Below are 21,847 nucleotides of genomic sequence, written 5' to 3'. Positions count from 1 at the left end.
CATGAGGCTTTCCCATTTTGCTTGCAGTACAAGGCATGCTGGGGAGGCAGAGGGGCCTTTGGAGGGTTTTCCATCAAGGGTAGGGCTTGCAGCAACGGACACTGCAGTTGCCTTTTCATCTCTTTCCTGGACTTATGGACCCAAATGGAAGTTCTGTCCATGTGTTGCTAATGGGATAGGAGCTTAAAGAAGGGCAGGAAAACATTCCTATGTTTTCAGTAAAAGAATCATACATTTTAAGAGTCATTCAGGTGAAGTTTTTTGTGAAAGAATTCTATAAACCTTTTGAATTGTAGTAGTGAGGGGGCGGGCGGGGCGGGGGGGCAAACGGCATCTATAATCCTAAAATTGTCTCATCCTGGAACAAAGAAAACATTTCAAAGGGCTAGTACAGATTGAACTCAACAATTTTGTACTTTTAACTTCGAAGTACTGAACTCAAAGCCTGTGGCTAGCAATCTTGTAATCCATCTGATCTTTCAAACTGATGTTGACTGCAATTATTATTTAGATATAGTCTCCATTCCTTTTGGAACACTTCTTACTGAAGTGTGCATTTTATCTTTCCAAAGTAAAATATCCTATTACAAAACAGTAGTGCCGGTATAGTTAAGGTAAATTGTAGGACACATTCAATCCTTATACACCCTGAACTTTCTAGTGGTCATAAAACCCAAATCATTCACCCCAGCTGCCTGTAATTGGGCACGGTCAGAGCACCTAGATGGAAATTGCTATCACCCCTCCAAATTTCATGAAGATTGGTTGGGAAATGACTGAGACACAGTGATTTGAAAATTGACCCCTAAGTAGCTGATTTCATTTGTTGATGACTTCTGCTTGCCGAGGGCAACCTAACTTTTATAATATAGTACTTTGTGTCTTTATTTCTGTGCTGTCTACGGACAGAAATAAGTAGTTGTCTGATTGTACTCCCATCCATAGGACCTGAGGAAGAGAAATGCACTTTGTACATGCTCAGAGGCTCTGCCCTCAGTTAACAACATTTAAAATGTGCAGCCGTATAGACAGCAGGGAAAGAAAGAGACAGATATCAATAAATTCATTCATTCATTTTTAATTTCTATACCGCCCTTCCAAAAAATGGCTCAGGGTGGTTTACACAGAGAAATAACAAACAAATAATAATAATAAATAATAAATATGCCACTACTTTATTAAAACAACATGAAATTAGCAACTTGTGTGGAGGAGGTACCTATAATTCCTCTCTAAATTTTGTACACCACCTAGAGATGTACATATCAGGTGGTATAGATATAAACAAACAAACAAACAAACAAATAAGCTAATGCACATTGGCATTGATAGCTATCTGCAATAAATCCTGGCACTAGTCCTCTGAATGGGATGTATGCATCTTGAATTGCTTATCTATTTTTCTTCTGGGGAAAAGAAAATTTGAAGTAGGTTTTCAGTATGAATGAAGTAGAAACGGTGTTGACTCTTTAGTGCATGGCATTGTAGGGCTGTTGTAAAACACTACTGCACTAATGCCGAGATAATGCCCTTGCCCCCTCACCCAATGAATCTCCGTTTTATTTTAACTTTTAATTTACTTTGAGCACCATTTGCAAATTTTTGAAAATATAGTGGAGAACATTGTTTTGTGTACTGTGGCTTGTAGAAATGAATCAAGCAGAAATTCATCAGGTGCAGCTCTAGGAAGAGATGAGGATGTTGCAATTGCCGGATTTCTGCCTGGATGCATCCCTTCTAATACCAAGCTGCAAGACCAAAGCTAAGTGTGAGTGCATAGAGCCTATTGTTTAAATTCATCGTAATATATGAGACTGTACAAAGTTTTTTTTCTGGTTATAGGATGTGGAAGTGAAGGTGACCACCTTAATGGGCAATTTCCATGCTTTTTAGAGCAAGAGTAAAAATGGTAAGCACCTTGCGTCTCATCTTAAACTGAAGGTTTTTTTTTTTTAAAGCTATTTTAATTCTTATTTGGCTGTTATAGATACAATATTTTGGTAAAGGACATTTTGAAAGGCCCTTCCTTCCTTCCTTTTCAATTTTTAACAAGTTTATTCCACACACAAACCCTGTTGCTGGCCCAGGAACATATAAACCGGGCCATTCAAATAAATACATGGTACTGATTTTCTGGGGATTGTTTCACTTCAGCCTCCAGATAGAATTAGAACAGTCCCCTATGAGTGCACCACAATTGTGTGAGGAGACATTTGTGTGAGGTAGGCTCAGCTGTGCCCGGAGACAGCCAGCAGCTATTTTCATGGCAATGGCAGCACGTTTGTCAGATGCCATGATCATGGGAGTAGCTGCAGCTATGACCATTTATAACCTAGTGTATAGTTATGGATTTCAATATACGTGTGTGCACATTTGTAACTGAGGAGCTGAAGCTGCTCTCAGGTGGGGAGAACACACTCTGTCAACCAAACCCCAGTGCAAAGTAAGGATGCTACCTACAATTATAATGGAAAAGAGTGGTCTCATCAAAACTGGGATCCAGATAATGCCACATGCTAAGAAAGCCGGATAACAATGTTTTGTTTATTTTGCTAGAAACTGAAGGCCTGTCCAATTATTTTCTTGAAAACTTGCCAATTGCAGGCAGGGTCTCTCAGTCTTTCTGGCAATCATCTGTCACAATGTCTATCATATGAACCAGTTCAGGATTAAATTCTGTATCCCTTTAACATCCCAGTGAACAGTTTGTCTGCCTGAGCTCCTGTTGTGATGGATGATACTACCTGACAGCTGCCAGAAAGCATACCTCACCAGATACCTTGAAGAAATGTACAAAGTAATGCAGGCCATATGAGAGTACAGGTAAGTGAATACCATCCTGTTCGTGATTTTTGTTTGTTGTAATGATGGTGCTGGGAAACTTCCTGGAAAATTTCATTCCTTGGTTCACACTTGAGTTCATCAAGTGTGAACCAAGGAACGAAATTTTCCATTCGCATGTGACACAAAACTTGAGGTGAAGTGGCCTCTGGTTTCAATTTCTGAATGTCCAAAATGCTGGCAACTACAGTTATAAAAGAAACTGGACCTGCAGTTTCCTCCTTGGACAGGGGTGAAGTCTGCCACCTGGAAATGTGGTTCCGCGCAGGGGGGGGGGGGAATATAATAGGGCAAAGGGAGACAGTTGTCTGGGGACCCACTGCCTTGGGGGGGCCCCCAGAGGCAACTCACATGACTGACTCCCCCAGCTGCGCATCCACCCAGGCTTCCTTCAGTTGTATTCATCTTCCAAAACTGATGTGAGTGTTAAGACCTGGAGCTACCAGAACCGCATGTCTTTCTCTAGTACCATTAAATGACTTGCATCGTCCACAATTTGCAATTGAGGTGAGTGTTAAGACCTGGAGCTACCAGAACTTTACACATTTACAAAACCATTTAAAAAAGAATCTAGGATGATGTTCTATTGTGACACATGGTGTGTGTGTGTGTATATATATATAAAAATTTTGCTATGCTTTTTGTTACCACTATTCAGCCTCATTTAAGATTTCTTTACTTCATGAGCTGAACACTTTGGGGGGGGGGCACATTTTAAAATCTTGTCCCTGCCCACTCCAACCTTGCTATGCCTTTGGTTCCACGGTGCCAGCGTTACCTCTGAATGCTGACACTAAAGTCAGCTTTGCAACCAGAGTTGAGGGAGGAAGCTTCTCCCTTGCTCTAGCTGCTATTGGCTGCTGGGGCTGTCCTTCAGTAAAGCAGGAAGCCCCAGCAGCCAGTTCCCTCTCCTCTCTGCAGCCTCTTGAACATCCAGATTTGAATGGGAGAGCAGGGGGAGCAGGGGAGAATATGCCCAATCTTTCCCAGGCAAACTGTTGCAGCTGTAGCTCTCAGAATAAGGCAAAGCAAGACTCTTCAGCCCTTGCAGAAGATAATTTTTTAAATGTGTCGGGCATATCATATGTCATAATATATGTTCATTTCTGAACACCAGAGGCTTTACTTCTTGTCTTGATTTTTTGTGTCAAACACTCAACACACTAAAGCTTTTCAGAAGATTTTACCACAGGAAGATAGTAGGGGTGGGTAACGTTGTTGTGGGAGGCTCTACTCTAATGTATGGACATTCATTGTACACTCTAATTACAATGTATACAGTTACAGGCATGGGGGGCTCCCCTCCACCCATTCAGGAATCTTGGAAAATCAGGGTTCCCAAACACATGCATTAAATGCATGGTACAAATGCCTGAAAAGGTCTGCTGCAAAGGCTTGTAAGTGCATGGAAAGTGTACACAAAGTGCATGGAAAGGACAAGAAAATGGGATTACACATACACATGACACCAGACTCACTCATTGTGGCATGCTATGTTTATATTATTAATATTGCTGGATGCAGCTGCAGATAACGACTTCTCTTTAGATGCCTGGCCAGAATCTTCATATTGATTCCTATGAGTTAATAAAAACAAACACCACTCCATAGTATGCACATCATCCATGCTCTGCTTGTCAGTCACACCTAGCCATTTGGTCATCCTGAGAGAATGAGATTAATGGCTGTATATGTGAGAGCTATCTCTCCTTTTCTTCTGACTATTGCTGTGTAGGGGTGTGCACGACCTGGTTTGGGTGCCTGCAGCTGAACCAGTTCAGTGGAGAGGTGAGCGGTTCCTTTAAGAAGCAGGTAAGCAGGCCCTTACCTGCTCCGCTGCCACCCTACCACCTTTAAGGGTGCGGTGCTCGCTCGACCAAAGGCCATGTGCAGCTGCAGTGCTGTTCCCTGCAGCATGCACGCAGCACTGGCACGCACATGGCCAATCATGTGTGTAAGGTGAGATTTTGAATATATCTCTTTTGCCACTATGACCTCCTGATCCTAACATCTAGATCAGGAAGAAGGTATGAGTCCTTCATGCATTTTTTACATTTTGTATTTTGCCTGTAAAACTCTGTTCTTTGATCTTTACTCCAATGAACTACATCTTTTAATCTTTTTGCTATAATACTGGACTGTGCTGGGTGGGTTTCATAATATTATGTTCACCCTATCTGCACCCACTCCGACAAACACACTTTGCAAATGCTCTGGGACTTCAGGGGTTTTCCCTTAGGCTTTCAGGAATACTCACCTGAATATTCCTTTGAGTGTTTTGGGAGTTTAGGGTGTCTTAGGCATCCAACCTGCTTGTAAATGGTTGGTGGTAGCTAGTGTTCTCTCTAACAGGAATTCCCAGATGTTGTTGAATACAACTCCCATAATACCCAGCAAAAGGCAACATCTGGGAATCCCTTTTAGAGGGAACAAATGTGGCAGCAGCAAAAACCCTTTAGGGAGTAGCTGCAGGGTGCAGAGGCCTGAACAACTAAAATTTTGTATGCCAAATACTCACAGTGACATCTCCACAGCAAGTTTTTATCTTGTCCATCATAGCATCATAGAAGAACTCATGACATAGATTAGCTTCTAATTATGAGACTCCTCACCAGTGTTCCCTCTAACAGGGATTCACAGATGTTGTTGACTACAACTCCCATAATCCCCAAGCAAAAACTATTGCAGCTGGGGATTCCAGGATTTGTAGTCAGCAACATCTGGGAATCAATTAGAGGGAACACTACTCCTCACCCCAGATTCATACAATTTGTTACCACTGACAGAGGCAGGGAAAATCACAATATTTAGAGGCATGCATAAGGAAATTGTAATGTGTAGACCAGGGATTCTCAACGTGTGGGTCCCCAGATGTAATTGGACTTCAACTCCAATAATAATAATAATAATAATAATAATAATAATAATAATAATAATAATAGACAATAAAATTCAGCCATCCCAGGTCCTTGGGAAGGACTCGATGTCTGGATAAAACAAACCAGTCAATAACACCTGTCTGTGTGAACAAGAAATAATAATAATAATTCGATTTCTATACCGCCCTTCCAAAAATGACTCAGGGCGGTTTACATAGAGAAATAATAAATAAATAAGATGGATCCCTGTCCCCAAAGGGCTCACAATCTAAAAGAAACATAAGATAGACACCAGCAACAATAACTGGAAGTACTGTGCTGGGGGTGGATAGGGCCAGTTACTCTCCCCCTGCTAAATAAAGAGAATCACCATGGTAAAAGGTGCCTCTTTGCCAAGTTAGCAGGGGGTTCCCAACCAATTCCCAACCAAAGGCCACTGGGGTTGGGGATTATGGGAGTTGAAGTCCAGTAACATCTGGGGACCCACACGTTGAGAATCCCTGGTGTAGACGAATTCTAAAGGACTTATGCTAGGCAAGTGTGGTGGAGTTAGGTAGGTATCTCTATCTTCAGGAGTCAGCCACTTAATACCATGGTAGTATTGCCTCCTTATGCAAGTTTGAAGGCGAAAGGAATTTATCTCAACAAAGGCCACAGAGTAGGGCCTCATCAGGAGGAAGATGCCATGGATACTGTTCAATCTTTAAGCCGGCCACCTCCAGTTGTATTGGCAATTATCCTTCATCTAGATTTTTTCTTCCAGGTAAGAAGTTTAAGGTCAGTGCTGAAGTGTCAAACTGGCAAATTTATGTGCACGGGTTTGGTTGGTGCCAAATTCATTCAAAGTAGGGGGTAAAGTGAGGTGATTTAAACAGCATTATGGACAGCAGGGGGAAGCTGAGCCATCCCCCTGTCAAATCTTTCTCTCCCAAACTGTTTTTCTCTCAGTGTCATCTGAACTTGAAATTAATCTTAATCTTCAATTATTGTAATCTTAAATTATTGTTAATCCCCACTGTAACAATAATGGGAGGAGAGCAGGGGTGCAGGCAGAGGGTAGGTTTGAGGAGCAACTCCTCACATTTTTGGGAAGTTTGTGTCTTGTGAGGATGTGGACAAGCTGCTTGGAGCGATGCAGCCTACCACCTGTTCTCTTGACCCTTGCCCGATGTGGCTAATACTATCCGGCAGGGAGGTTGTTGTAGAAGGCCTGGTAGAGATCACAAATGCTTCTCTGAGGGAAGGCAGGATGCCTCCTTGTCTTAAGGAGGCAATTATTAGACCACTTCTGAAGAAGCCTGCCCAGGATTCCTCAGAGTTGAGCAACTATAGGCCTGTCACCAACCTCCCATGGCTGGACAAGGTAATTGAGAGGGTGGTGGCCTCCAAACTCCAGGCAGTCTTGGATAAAACTGATTATCTAGACCGATTTCAGACCGGCTTTCAGGTGGGCTACGGGGTGGAGACTGCTTTGGTCAGCCTGATGGATGATCTCCAATTGGGAATTGACAGAGGAAGTAAGACTCTGTTGGTCCTTTTGGACCTCTCAGCAGCTTTCGATACTATCGACCATAGTATCCTTCTGGAACATCTGAGGAGTTGGGGATGGGAGGCACTGCTTTGCGGTGGTTCCACTCTTACCTCTCAGGCAGATTGCAGATGGTGTCTCTCAGGGACTGTTGTTCTTCAAAAACTGAACTTCGGTATGGTGTCCCTCAGGGCTCCATATAGTCTCCAATGTTGTTTAACATCTACATGTAACCGCCGGGAGAGATCATCAGAAGATTTGGTGCAGGGTGTTATCAGTATGCTGATCACAAATCTATTTCTCCATGTCAATGTCATCAGGAGAAGGCATAAGCTCCCTAAATGCCTGCCTGGAAGCAGTGATGGCCTGGATGAGAGGTAACAAGCGGAGACTGAATCCAGGTAAGACGGAGGTACTTATTGTGCGGGGTCGGAACTCGGGAGATGATTTTGATCTGCCTGTTCTGGATTGGGTCACACTTCCCCAGAAGAAACAGGTATGCAGTCTGGGGGTGCTTCTGGACACAAAACTTTCCCTGGTGTCCCAGGTTGAGGTGCCTTTTATCCGCTTTGGCTTATACGCCAGCTGCGTCCATTTCTTGAGATAAATGACCTCAGAACAGTAGCACATCTGCTGGTCACCTCCAGACTACCACTGCAATGTGCTCTATGTGAGGCTGCCTTTGTATGTAGTCTGGAAACTGCAGTTAGTCCAGAATGCGGCGGCCAGGTTGGTCTCTGGGTCATCTCGGAGAGACCATATCACTCCTATCTTAAAACATCTACACTGGCTGCCGGTATGTTTCTGGGCTATAACCTAAAAAGTTATAACCTATAAAGCCCTAAACAGCTTTTATTGTTTGTAAACCACCCAGAGAACTTGTGTTTGGGGTGGTATAGAAATGTATTAATTAATTAATTAATTAATTAATTAAATAAAGTAAAGAGGAGAGTTACTTTTGAGGAGGGGTATCAGTTATTAGGTTTAACAGGAGGAATTGGGGAGAATGAGGTGAAGAAACGTCTCAAATATTTAGGCGGGACCTGCACCCCTGGTAGAGAAATTGTTTTATGGGTGAGGGAGTATGGGCAGCTGAAGAATTTAGTATCCCCCCTCATGGTGTGTGGGGGGGTTAAATTTGTCCTCACCTCACTTTATTTATGTATTTGATTTATGCCAAAGGTGGCATACAAAGGAGGTACTTTTCACATGCCCTTTCATCCCCATGAAAAACACTCCCTTTGGATGCTTTTTGCACCCAGTCACAAAAGGTTTCAACAGTGTTCACAAGGTGGCAAGCCTCAGGGATGAAATGGTGAGAATTCCCATTGCTGAGGCTACTGGACTGAAGCCTCCTTGCCTTGATCCAATGATGCAGAGTGGAACAGTTGCAGCAAAATGTTATTAAGTGCATCCCATGTCCAGATAAACATGTAAATATGTGTCCCATTAGAAGTACTGCAGTACAGATCAAAGTACAACTACTCATATGTAACTATGCAAGAATAGATCAGGGTGTGGGTCTTACTGAGCAGTACTGAAGGGAATGAAACCACTGTCACAGTACAGAAAGCACATGGTTCAGGTGCCATGGCAAAATGGTGTCCTTCTACCTGCTCAGTTCCAAATGGATGGAATAAGAAGGCTTTATTTGTCCTCCCTGATTTTGCAAGGTAACCAGATCTAGCTGGCTACACATGGTAGTACTGGTTACCATAGTGTTGTCGCATTATCACATTTACTATCTGATCCTTGATGGTGAGATCATGTAGTGGAAAAGAAATAAATCTAAAATGGCAGCACAGCAGCAGTACATTGGGGCTGCTAAAATGCATGATGTCAGTAGCCACCTAATGGCACAGCAGGGAATTAGCTTGCCTAGGGAGCAAGAAGTTGCTGGTTCAAATGACTTTAAATGACTAAAGGTTGCTTTAAATGACTAAAGGTTGTTGCACAGAGGCTGTTTTAATTGGAGTGGAATCTTTGAGTATGTGAGTGGAAAGAGATGCATTTGACTTGGCTGACTATGCATCTCTTTTTTGGAAGGGCGGTATAGAAATCAAATGAATGAATGAATGAATCTCTTTCCTTCGACTGAGATCTACCACTGTGCCACTGTCAAAGTCTCAGGTTTGCACCACTTATCTCCCTTCCTTGTCCCTTCCGTCTGCCTTCCTAAGGCCTCAGACATAGAGGAGAATGAATTTCTTAGCATTTCGTCCTGGTCCTCCTTCTCCAGCTGGGTTCCTCCTTGGCCTCTTCCCCCTCCCCTTCCAATATACAGTACCCTCACTCTGCCTAATGCCTAACTTGTCCTTTTAATTTCAATGGAACTAGGCGCAGCAGGGAAATGACTTGATTAACAATCCATAGGTTGCCGGTTCGAATCCTCGCTGGTATGTTTCCCAGACTATGGGAAACACCTGTATCGGGCAGCAGCGATATAGGAAGATGCTGAAAGGCATCAACTCATACTGCATGGGAGATGGCAATGGTAAACCCCTCCTGTGTTCTGGCAAAGAATACCACATGGCTCTGTGGTCACCAGGAGCCGACACTGACTCACCAGCATAACTTTACCTTTACTTTAAAATGCATGAAAATATGTGAAAGGGGTGTTCTTTTTAAAAGGGCTGTTTTACACCCTTTAAGAGCCTACTTTTCACTTTGAAAACCATTGTGGAGATTCAATACAATTGTACTTGCAAGGAAAGATAGTGCATACAATACTCATTCTACTAAGAATCTATTGTTTCTCTTCTGAACTACAAGGTTTTTTGTTTCAATACTGATGACAGACACACACCATGTTTCTACAAATACAGGCTCAGATTTGAAAGGACATTTTCCCCCCACCACCATGGTTGCATCCTCATCTCCTGCCAGAGTCTATGAGCACTGAAGCAACATTTGATTCATACTCATACACATATGCAAAAATGCTTGCAGTATTTGAATCACAGGCAGCAAAAAAAAGAGCAAATTTTAAATTACCTGGTGAGACAATGTTGTGACAGCTTTGGCTTAATGCCACCATAGTGACTGGCATTTCAGAAATGCACATAATCACAGTTTACAAGAACTTCACAGGCAAAATGTAGGGGATATGAAAACATATCAATTAAAACCTAATTTATAGCTTTCCAGAAAAGAGTTAATGAATGCTGTTAGTGCTGCCAGAATAGCTAAAATAGACATGCTTCCTCTGAGGCCTAAGCCAGATATATTTAATTCTTCCCACATTCTCTTTGCTTGTTCCTGTAGTGTGTGTATGTGTATGGAGTGCTCCTGGATCCAAAACTCTCTCTAGTTTCTCAGGTTGAGGCAGTGGCCAGGAGAGCTTTTTATCAGCTTCAGCTGATACGCCCATTTCTGGAGGTAAATGATTTTAAAATCGTGGTGCATGTGCTGGTAACCTCCAGGCTGGAGTACTATAATGTACTCTACAGGGGCTCCCTTTGTATGTAGTCCGGAAACTACAATTGGTACAGAACTGCATTGGCTGCCAAGAGGTTTCTGAGCGAAATACAAAGTGCTGGTTATTACCTATAAAGTCCTCAATGGCTTGGGTCCAGGGTAATTAATTAAGAGAGCACCTTCTCTGTCATGAACCCTGTCGCCTACTAAAATCATCTGGAGAGGTCCGCTTACGGTTGTCACCAGCTAATTTAGTGGCAACTCAGGACTGGGCCTTCTCTGTGGCTGCCCCGGAGCTTTGGAATATGATCCCTGTTGAAATAAGAGCATCTCTTTCTCTGTTTGCTTTTAGGAAGACCCTCAAGATGTCTTTCAGCTTTTCAGTTAAAAGCTTTATCAGGCTTTTAACTGAAATTAATTTTAAATGGTTTCATTTGTTTTTATTTTATGAGATTGTTTTTATTTTGTGAAATTTTAACTATTTTTCACTCTGTTTTATATTTGTGTAGGATTCGTATAATCCCACAAATAATAGGCATTTTCTCTTACATCTTTAGATGCTGCTGAAGGAATTCTTCTGTGTTAATTTTGCATTGGTTTATATTTGTTTTCATTGCTTTTGTATCATTATGTTCATGATGTACACTCCCTAGAGGCTGATGGTGAAAGAAGGTCTATAAATTAAAACATAAATTAATGAAATGATAAATAAATACAGGGAATACAATTGGATGGTTGTTTAGGCTGTGAATGTGCATGATTGTGGTCATCTATGTATACCAACTGCTCTCCTCTACCATTCCTTCAGGAGCATAGCTATCATGGGGTGGGGTGGCGGGGACAAGTGTCCCTGGGACCCTTAGGGAGGGGTGGGCCACTAGCTGGGTAAGAGCTCACACTTGGCTTTCCCCCTCATATCTCCCTGGCTTCCTAGAACACTGCTGGCTCTGAAATGAATTGATGTGTTGTGAACCCACCAATGTAAGTGATTTAAGCATGCAGCCCTGGTAACTACTCTGAACGCCAACCACGTTCAAGACACACAGGTGTAGCCCATTTGAGCTTCATGCAGCAGGCCCCTTGGAAGGAGCACTTCAAAGCATCCCACAAGCCATGTTGCCTCCTGAGTCTTCCACTGGATTACACAGTCAGCAATTCCAGGGTCCCCTACTGGTGCATAATTAGCATCAGCAGAGGTTAATTACAGTTCCCCATAAAGATTCATTACAATCAGGAGGAGTGTAAAACCCATTTCAGCTGTTTAATTATTCTACAAAATATAATTACACAGTCCATGTAGTAGTCACTGTACAAAGAGTTAGAAGAAGCTTTGAAATCACCATTTCAAAAAGCTTGTTCTGTCTCACAAATAGGGCTTCTATGTATCATTTTGGGATTTTGTTTTGTTTTGTTTTGTTTTTTTAAAGTAGCCCTAAGGAACAGGTCATTAAAAATAAATCAGACCATTTAAAAAATTGGCAGACAGCCTTGCTCAAAAAGTCTGTGTCCTGAAATCTCTTTTGGAAAAACACAATTGGATGGCTTTATTCTTAATTTTCTTTTTTTAAAGTTATGCCTGATATTGATACCTGATATTGAAAATGAACAACAGCATTACACAGCTCCATTTATATGCTTTTTGTTAAACCTTCCATCAAGAGGTCATTCAGATTACACTCAATAGCTTAGAACTTCTTTCCATCTTGGCTTACATTTAATCTGTTTTTCTTCCATCTGGTCTTGGTACTTGTCACCATAATGTGCCTTATAATGAGTTTTGACAACTACTTTGAATGTGGGAGAAAAAGGGTTGGTGAAAAAGCTGGCACATCTGTATATTCTCCAAAAGCTACTTCTAGAGGGTGGTGGTGTGTATTATTTTGGAGAGGGAAAATTGTGGTTCACAGCTAACAATCCAAAGCAGCCAAATGGCATTAATAGGTCAGAGCACTTATTTTGATTCCCCACCCCCACCCCCACTTTGTCTTTTTAAAAACAACGTCACCTGAAAAATATGTTTAAACAACCAGGAAACCTCAGATTGCCACTACCACTTAACATTTTGTGGGTGCAAACTGTGCACTGAACAGAGGACACAGGAGAGAGGTGAGAAAGTATTCAGACTAGTTTTAAATGTTTGTTTGTTTAGATATTTATCCCACATGTCAACCTGAATTCCCCAAGTAGTTTTGAATACTGATAAAAAGAAATGAATGCATACAATCTTCTACTGTAGCCATCAGTATATCTGATAGAGGTTGCCTGGCTAGCTGAGATCCACTACCTGCTGCCACCTAAACTGGTCCAGTTACCACATTATTAGCTGTCTGTCTCAACTGGGCTCAGAATGGACCCTGGCTGCTCATACCTCACTTCCTTTTCTATATGAAGCAGCCAAAGGGTTGTTAATGGATAGCTTATCGGGCAGCAGTGATATAAGAAGATGCTGAAAGGCATCATCTCATACTGCACGGGAGGTGGCAATGGTAAACCCCTCCTGTATTCTACCAAAGAAAACCACGGGCCTCTGTGGGTGCCAGGAGTCAGAACTGACCTAACAGCACACTTTACACTTCACTTGAAAGCTAAATGAATTCCCCTTTTAGGACTGAGTGTGTGGGGGTGCGGTGCGTTGGGGGTTGACTCCTTTGTAACTTACAGAAACAAGTCTGAAGGTCAGTGTTCCATCCCAGGATGAGTCGCTTTGTCACAGTAGAACGGTGATTATTCTCACGTGCAAAGGGAGCACTGAGTTCAGAAGTCAGTGCTTCAATTTAGTGACCTGAGAGAACAAGTAAAGTAGGCAGTCATCAGTGCACTGCCCTCTTAATGGCTTCCCCCTTGGAAATCCACGCTATAGTTAGTTAAGGAGATAACAGATAAGCTGCTGACTCATAATGTCTCTAGATGGAATATCTGCTTTCTTCCTGTTTGCATTAGGCTTCTGTTTTGAAAGCACCATTAAATGGCTATATAACTTCATTTGTTCATATGAAGTAAAGCTGCACACTAAATGGCCTGGAACGATAAAGATGAGATGGCCTGATTATGCAGCATGCAACTTTGCCTTGGAGACATAAAGGCCTCCATTGTTTATGGTGACTTAATTAATATTATGATTAAAAAAGAGAGATGCACCATGCCCCTGATGCTTAATGTACTGGAAAGAGGTACAAGACCCTCTGACACTTTGTGTATTACAGAGAAGCAATGCTATAAGCTCACATGATAACATGTCACTGAGACAGCACCCAAGTGGGAAGCAAGGTATTCTTTTCACATGCTTTCTTTGCAAGATGGCAATTAATCCTTAAATTAGATCCTGAGGAAAGTCATCTTGGAGATTAAGTTTGTCAAAGGCCGTTGTTGGGTGCATGTGCCTTATTAGCAGACAGTTGGAAGATCTGCTAATCCCCAAAAGAAATTCTTGGGAACCACATGGAGTACTGAATTTAGCAATGCCATGTGAATATCCATGATTTTCTGCTTCCAGTTCAAACTTACATCTCTGGGCAGTTTACAGTTAAAAATATTTAAATCATTAGAACAATTAAGATCATTTAAACATTAAAATCATCAACATTAAAATCATTTAAAACCAACATTAAAAATTTAAACCATTAAACCAAAGCCTGGGTGAATTATAGTGTCTCCAGTGTTTGTTTGTTTTTAAGTTGCCAGAGATGGGGAGGCTCTTATTTCAACAGGGAGTGCATTCCAAAGTCCAGGGGCAGCAACAGAGAAGGCCCGTTCCCAAGTAGCCACCAAATAAGTTAGCGGCAACTGGAGACAAACCTCTCTGGATTAGACTCAATGGGCGATGGGGCTCATAATGAAGAAGACGTTCTCTTAAATACCCATGGCCTAAGCTGTTGTGGGCTTTATAGGTAATAACCAGCACCTTGTATTTTGCCCAGAAATGTATCAGCAGCCAGTATAGCTCTTTCAACACTGGAATAATATGGTCTCTCCGAGATGACCCAGGGACCAACCTGGCCACCACATTCTGGACCCACTGCAGTTTCCAGACTATGTACAAAGGCAGCCTCACATAGAGCTCATTGCAGTAATCCAGCCTGCGAGAGGTTACCAGCATATGTACCACCGTTTTGAGGTCATTCATCTCAAGAAACGGACACAGCTGGCATATCAGCTGAAGCTCATAAAAAGCACTTCTGGCCACCACCTCAACCTGGGACACCAGGGAGAGGTTCAGATCGAGAAACACGCCCAACCTGCGTATCTGTTCCTTCCAGGGGAGCATGACCCCATCCAGAACTGGCAGATCAAAATCATCTCCCAAGTTCCAACACCACACAATAAGTACCTCCATCTTATCTGGATTCAGCCTCAGTTTGTTATCCCTCATCCAGCCCATTACTGCCTCCAGGCAGGCATTTAGGGAGGTTATGCCTTCTCAGGATGATGTTGACATGGAGAAATCGATTTGGGTGTCATCAGCATATTGATAACACCCTGCACCAAATCTCCTGATGATCTTTCCCAGCGGTTCCATGTAGATGTTAAACAACATCGGAGACAATATGGTGTCCTGAGGGACACCATAGGAAAGTTCAGATTTGGAGGAACAACATTCTCCAAGGGAATCTGGAATCTGCCCATGAGGTAGGAGCAGAACCACTGTAAAGCAGTGCCTCCCACGCCCAATCCCCTCAGATGTTCCAGAAGGATACTATGGTCATATATTCCCCATAATGGTTAAGTGTCCCTAATAGGCAACAGGTTTGAGAATATTACCATCAGAGCAACATAAACCAACAAAACCAAAACTGGAAACTTGAAGTCTATACTGTGTGTCTATACTTTTGAATGGTGCAATTGTCACACCACAATGCAAGGAGATTGTGAAAAGAAATCAAACCATTATTGCTTCACAGCTCAGCAGACACTTTTACAAGCATGTTGCTCTCTGACTAGGCCAACACTAGGACACTTATGGGGTTTCTCCCTCCCTTTTCCCAGAGTTCTACTAGGCTTTCCTTTTTAAAGTGATAATACCATATTAACAATTAATACCAACAAAGCCTTAACCAAACTGGATTGCATTTCAATTCCTTTCACACAGTTAAGCCAACTGTGCTTAGTAATAGAGAAGCAGCAATTGAAATTTGTATTTGTATTGGAAAAACTGCAGGGTGTCCCAAACAGGGCAAATTGAGTTTATTTGGATCATTGACTTAAAACAAGAAGAATAAGACAATTTAAACCAAATTTGAATTTCATGTTTCCTGAACACCACACATACTAACTGATAGAGATGTGCACAAAACCGGTTTTCCCGGTTCAGTTTGTGTTCGATCTGGACTTGAACAGAACTGGGCATGTTTGGTTGTGTGCAACTGAACAACCCTCCCGCCAGCTTGGTTAGATTTCAAGTTGGTTCGGAGGTTCTAACATTAAAACTTTTAAAAAAAAAGACTCACCAGTGGGTCTGGGGGCCTAAATGGATGCTGGTACAATCACAGGGGGTCTCCGCATTCTCCCTCTCCTCCCACCTGCCTCCCTCTGATCCCCTAAGGGCCGTTTTGGCCCATTTGGGTGCCATTCTGGCCCCTTTCCCAGCAGCAGTGGCCATTTTGGAGTCACATACGCCCCAGCCATTTGCATGGTCGGGTCATGACCCAGGCCATGCAAATGGACAGGGCGTATGTGTGGCGGCCTCCAAAATAGCTGCCACCACTGGAGAAAGGGCCGGAATGCCCCCCAAATGGGCTGAAACAGCCCTTAGAGGACTGGGGGGGGGAAACCAATGTGGGGGAGAGGGAGACTGTGGAGAACCACCCCCCCCCAGCCGTGCCAACCTTTTCCCCTGAGCCCGCCGGACTCACTGGTGTGTCGTTCTAAAAAAAAAAAAAATTAATTGACTTAGAACCCCTGGACCAGCTCAGTGGTAAACTGGCTCGACCTTGAGCCAGTTCGCACATCCCTACTAACTGATTGTTGACTAATTACTGACTGGTAATTAATAACTATTAAAACATATTGGTTTCAGCTAAACAACCAACCTCTTTTCTACAAACTTGTAGCATAATAGAAAATCCTGTGACTGCAACCACAGCCTTGCAGTCCAAGCTTTGCCATTACAGAATTCCATCTACTTAGAGACAAGATTTCTATTTGGCTATGCACCCAACATACATTTATAGAGAAAAATCAATTTTCTGGAGCCTGTTATTCTGGATTTTAGATTTTCTGGATAGTGTTTGTGCAACTGGATGTTCAGCCATTTTGCTTCCTCAGTCTGCTTTTCATCATTGAGTTGAGCATATGCTGTGTGACTTTGTGCAGAAAAATCACTGTGTTGTGTGTCCCAAGAAGTTTTATGTGGTAGTGTAAAAACTATTTTTGTTGTCTGTCGCCTTCTAAAAGCTGTGTGTTTTGTGTTGTGAAAACTTATTTTAGCGTACTTTAGTAACTTTTGTGACCATATTCTTTTTGCCTTGATTTTCCAGACAATTGCCTAATCTGGAGACACCTTTCCTCACAATTAGTAAAGAAAAGCAAGGTTTCTCTGTATTTGAAAGCCATTGAATAAAGTGAAACTTACTACTTCTGCAAAAAACATACCTAGAATTGGGCTGTAAATGTCCAGAACTTTCCAGAAGAAAGGGTTACTTAGATACTGGGTAGAACACTATATCTCCAGGTTGTTATTATTTTTTTATGATACAATTGCTTTAAAAAAATCTGAATTAATTCCAAAAATGGTGTGTGTGTGTGTGTGTGTCTATATATATCTATATATCTATAGATATCTATATCTATATCTATATATACACACACATTACCCTGTCCCAGTCTGCAATGTTCCCTCAAATGCAGATATTTCCTCCAATACAGGAAGGAGGAAATATCTATGGAAATAATGGGGCAAGCTGTGCACATCCTTAATTGAATTTAAACGCATTGTTCAACCTTCTATCCATTTTTCTTTCATAATTTAGTCACCACATCTCTCCTGCCCCCAGCTTTTGCCTTATGAAGTTGATGGCATCTCCATGTCCGCTTCAGCTAAAGAAGTCCAGGACACTAATTGCTTTCAGTTGAGTGTCTTGGTTGATGGTGGAGAAGCTGAAACCCAATTTATTCAGTAATTGCTATGTTCATGAAAACCAGCATCAAAGCCTTGATACGTTTCAGTGTTGTCTCCTGGGAAGGCTCATGTCTCATTCTTATGCTGATCTAGCTCAGAAGAGTCAGAGGACTACATTATATTTGCTCTTGCAATTACAAGGTTTCTTATTCCATTGTGCACATTCCTCTGAACTAAGATTAGCTTAACTGAGCTCCCTTTGAAAACTTGCCTACCCATCAAACGCATCAGGCCTAATGCTTTCGGTAGCCACACAAAATCAATGAACAGCACCATTTTCTGCTTCCTGCGATGATCAATAGGATTCGCATAATGGGCGGAAAATTTTTAATCATGACAGCCCAGCATCTAGTGGGCATAAATCTTCCCTGCATTATAGCCTCTCCCATTTCCCACTAGTGTGAATGTGCAGGTATTGAATAATATTTATCTAACAGATACATTATGAAAAGCAATACAATTAGAACTTCACACTTCAGTGATGATAGGTTGAATCCCAGAGGCCTGTTTCCTAGACAATGCCTTAGCTTCCATATTTCCAATTTAAAAATGCAGTGGAAGAAGTGAGGGCGTGGCAGTGGAAAGATCTATGCTGAAACTTTGATGGATTTGAAATAGAATCAACTTGAAAAAGCACTCAAAAAATAGACACTTAAGCAGGCTGTAAAAAGGGGTCGAAAAATAATGTTTCAGCTATTTCAACTCCACATAAATAATCAGGTGATGGGAATAAAATCTACAATAACGTTGAAAGGTTAATGCAGAAGGATGCCAAAATAGGACCATATTCCTCAATTCTAAATGCTTTACTTAAAATATGGCTAAAACTTCAGTCCTGCAATCATTTCAGAGTGCTCTAGGAGCTGCACCATTTTGCTAGCCTACTTTCCTTAAGGAAAGTAAATTTATGAGATCACCAGGCATTGTGTGTGTGTATGTATGTATGTGTCCATCCCCCCATCAACTTCACAATGCCTGGACCAATTTGAACCAAATTTGTTACAGGTGTAGGGGAACATAGGGACATATCAAAGGTGTAGTTTGTAATGATGTCACCCATCCCTATTCAAGATGGCAGATGTGTGAACATTTGAGGCATAAGTGTGTTAACATGTGGCCCCTAAGTTGTCCCTCCTAACCGATTTGGACCAAATTTGGTGCAGCTGTAGTGAATGACAGAAAGGGACACCTCAATGGCCTAGTTTGTGATGATGTCATTAACTGCAGTTCAAGATGCATGAATGTTTGAGGAACAAGTTGTCTAACTTGTGATCTACCTAACCGATTTTGAACCAAATTTAGTCCAGTTGTAGAGATAGTGAAAGTAGACAGATTAGTTCTGCTTGTTCATTATATGAATGCCATGGCATCCTAGCATAATAGCCACTGAATTCATATCAGCTCAGGTTTGTTTACCTGTACAGAAGGTTAACTGGAAGTTGGTGTATTGAAAGAGCGATAAAACCTTCAAGAACAGGAGCTCTATACTCACCTTTGCTATGTGTAACCTGCATCCTGCCCGTTATTACTACTGAATGGAAGAGAAAAATACTGTGGTACAAGGATGACACAAGAGAGAAAGCAAGGGGATGTGATGGAACCCTTCATGAAATTAGAGATGAGAGAACTTGTCTCCTTTCTTCCATGTCACATTCACTTTTCCACTCTGCTGACTTTCACAGATCATCCACAATATTCCTTTCCTCCTCAGCCAATATACCAATCTTCCCCAAGAGATGGGGGGAGGGGGCAAGCATATGGGCAGAGATAGAGGACTGATACTCTTTTAGGGTGGGCTGTGAGCATGAGCCACTAATTCTGCCCACTCCCCAGGTTTTTATTTCTGATAGGTCAGTAGGGAGGCTTGGATGCACTTGACAGAAACTGTAGGTGAGCAGCAGGAGGAGATTTCTCCTTGCAGGAGTAGCTGCTGTCTGCATGATTGCTCATCCTCTCTTTCTGCTCACTGAGTATTCAAAAGGGGACCAGTTCTCCCCACTACGCCACCCAAAGAGAAAGGGCAATTGAGCAGGGAGAGCCTTCAACAGGGAGAATATAGTCTTTGAATGGGAGACTGATTGGAATCAGCAGCTGCTGCTCTTTATAACCATCACTTGCCCATTTTTCCCAGACACACTGCCCTCCTCTTGCTAACCTGCACTCTCCCTCTCAGTGACATTGCAGAAAGGATTCTGCTGAGGCACCCAGAGGGAGACTGTAGGAGAATAAGAGGAGAAGGCTTATGGAAGCCTCCCTGGCACCTGAGATCTCAGAGAGCATCCAGAGATGTGCAAGGTTGCTAAGGCAACACAACCAGGTCTTGCAGGGCTGGATCTCAGGGAGGTATGCAAGAACAGAGATAGTGGAAACTCTTGCAAGAGTAAAGGCTGGACGGGTACTGTAAAAAAAAGAAAAAGGTAAAAGTGTGCCATCAAGTCAATTTCGACTCCTGGTGACCACAGAGCCCTGTGGTAGTCTTTGGTAGAATATAGGAGGGGTTTACCATTGCCTCCTCCTGCACAGTATCAGATGATGCCTTTCAGCATCTTCCTATATTGCTGCTGTCCAATACAGATGTTTCCCATAGTCTGGGAAACATACCAGCAGGGATTCGAACCGGCAACCTATGGATTGTTAATCAAGTCATTTCCCTGCTGCGCCTAGTTCCATTGAAATTAAAAGGACAAGTTAGGCATTAGGCAGAGTGAGGGTACTGTATATTAGAAGGGGAGGGGGAAGAGGCCAAGGAGGAACCCAGCTGGAGAAGGAGGACCAGGATGAAATGCTAAGAAATTCATTCTCCTCTATGTCTGAGGCCTTAGGAAGGCAGACGGAAGGGACAAGGAAGGGAGATAAGTGGTGCAAACCTGAGACTTTGACAGTGGCATAGTGGTAGATCTCAGTCGAAGGAGAGAGCTGCATAGTTAACCAAGTCAAATGCATCTCTTTCCACTCACTTACTCAAAGATACCACTCCAATTAAAACAGCCTCTGTGCAACAACCTTTAGTCATTTAAAGCAAAGCAAACTGTTATCCATAACATTTTAAATTTATCTTTTATAACTGGTGAATTATACTGATTTGGTGTTTCACTTTCACCTTTTCTTATAGTCTGCTTAATTGGATGAGAAAAAGTGCCAGCCAATCCTAATGTGGAAAAATAAAAGGTCAATACAATAATGAGTGATATTAAATTGGAGAATATATTCGGCTCTCAAATCTTTGGTGAAAACTACTTAACTATTTAGGAAATCATACGATCTTAGTCCATGCTTGTAATAAAAGCTGATCTACAACTAGGGAACATTACTAAAGCCACCTTAACTCAGAAAATCACAGGACTTCTTTCACTGGGTGTGTGTGTGTGCCGCTATTAAACTTGCTTCACAATTGTGGTCCCTTTAACAGAATAATAATAATTCTAAAGTGGTTTGAGTAGAATAGCTGTACATACAGGTGCAGTGCAGCAAGATAATTTCAGGGTCTGGACCTAATAGCTTTATGGGGGCATCCTGCTGCTGATATTTGTTCATGCCTTCCCTGTTACTGTGTCTCCAAGCTGGAGAAAACGTCATCTGATTAACTTCATCTGGTTTAGGGATGTGCTTGAAGCATTCCGACACCTCTGTTTCCAAGTGCCAAAATGATTCGGGCTGCCCCAGCTGAATCTTTTCAGCTGGGGGCGAGCAGGCACTTTAAAGGGAGGAAGGCAGGTCTTACCCGCTTCTCTGTTACACCTTCACTGCCCCCACTGTAGTCCCTGAGTGGTGCTGTTTGTACTAAGCAGCCAGGTTCTCTGTCTGTCCAGCTGCATTTGCTTAGAAACAGGAAGTTCCCTGTTCCCAGCAGGAAATGGTATCCACACTGGGAACAGGGAACTTCCTGTTTCTAAGCAAATACAGCAAAACAGCCTGGCTGCTTAGTACAAACAGTGCCACTCTGGGGTGGCTGGAGGGCAGCGAAGGTGTAACGGAGGGGCAAGTAAGACCTGCCTTTCTCCTTTTATAGTGCTCGCTCTTCGCTGCCCCGGATGTTCACAAAACACTTCATGCACATCCCAAATCCAA

General features: G+C 42.4%; 1 long non-coding RNA gene across 1 annotated transcript; it reads right to left on the bottom strand.

Annotated features, from left to right (window-relative positions):
* Positions 1–7,380: 7,380 nt before the first annotated feature.
* LOC128341113 (uncharacterized) lies at positions 7,381–21,579 on the bottom strand. Its single transcript, XR_008314213.1, has 3 exons — positions 21,501–21,579; positions 13,325–13,447; positions 7,381–7,471 (listed from the first exon to the last, which is right to left on the bottom strand). It is a non-coding gene; the product is annotated as an uncharacterized LOC128341113 (long non-coding RNA).
* Between the last annotated feature and the right edge of the window lie 268 nt (positions 21,580–21,847).

This window comes from Hemicordylus capensis, chromosome 1 (assembly GCF_027244095.1).
Source record: "Hemicordylus capensis ecotype Gifberg chromosome 1, rHemCap1.1.pri, whole genome shotgun sequence".
NCBI classification, from domain to species: Eukaryota; Metazoa; Chordata; class Lepidosauria; order Squamata; family Cordylidae; genus Hemicordylus; species Hemicordylus capensis.
This window is presented reverse-complemented; position numbering and strand designations above follow the sequence as displayed.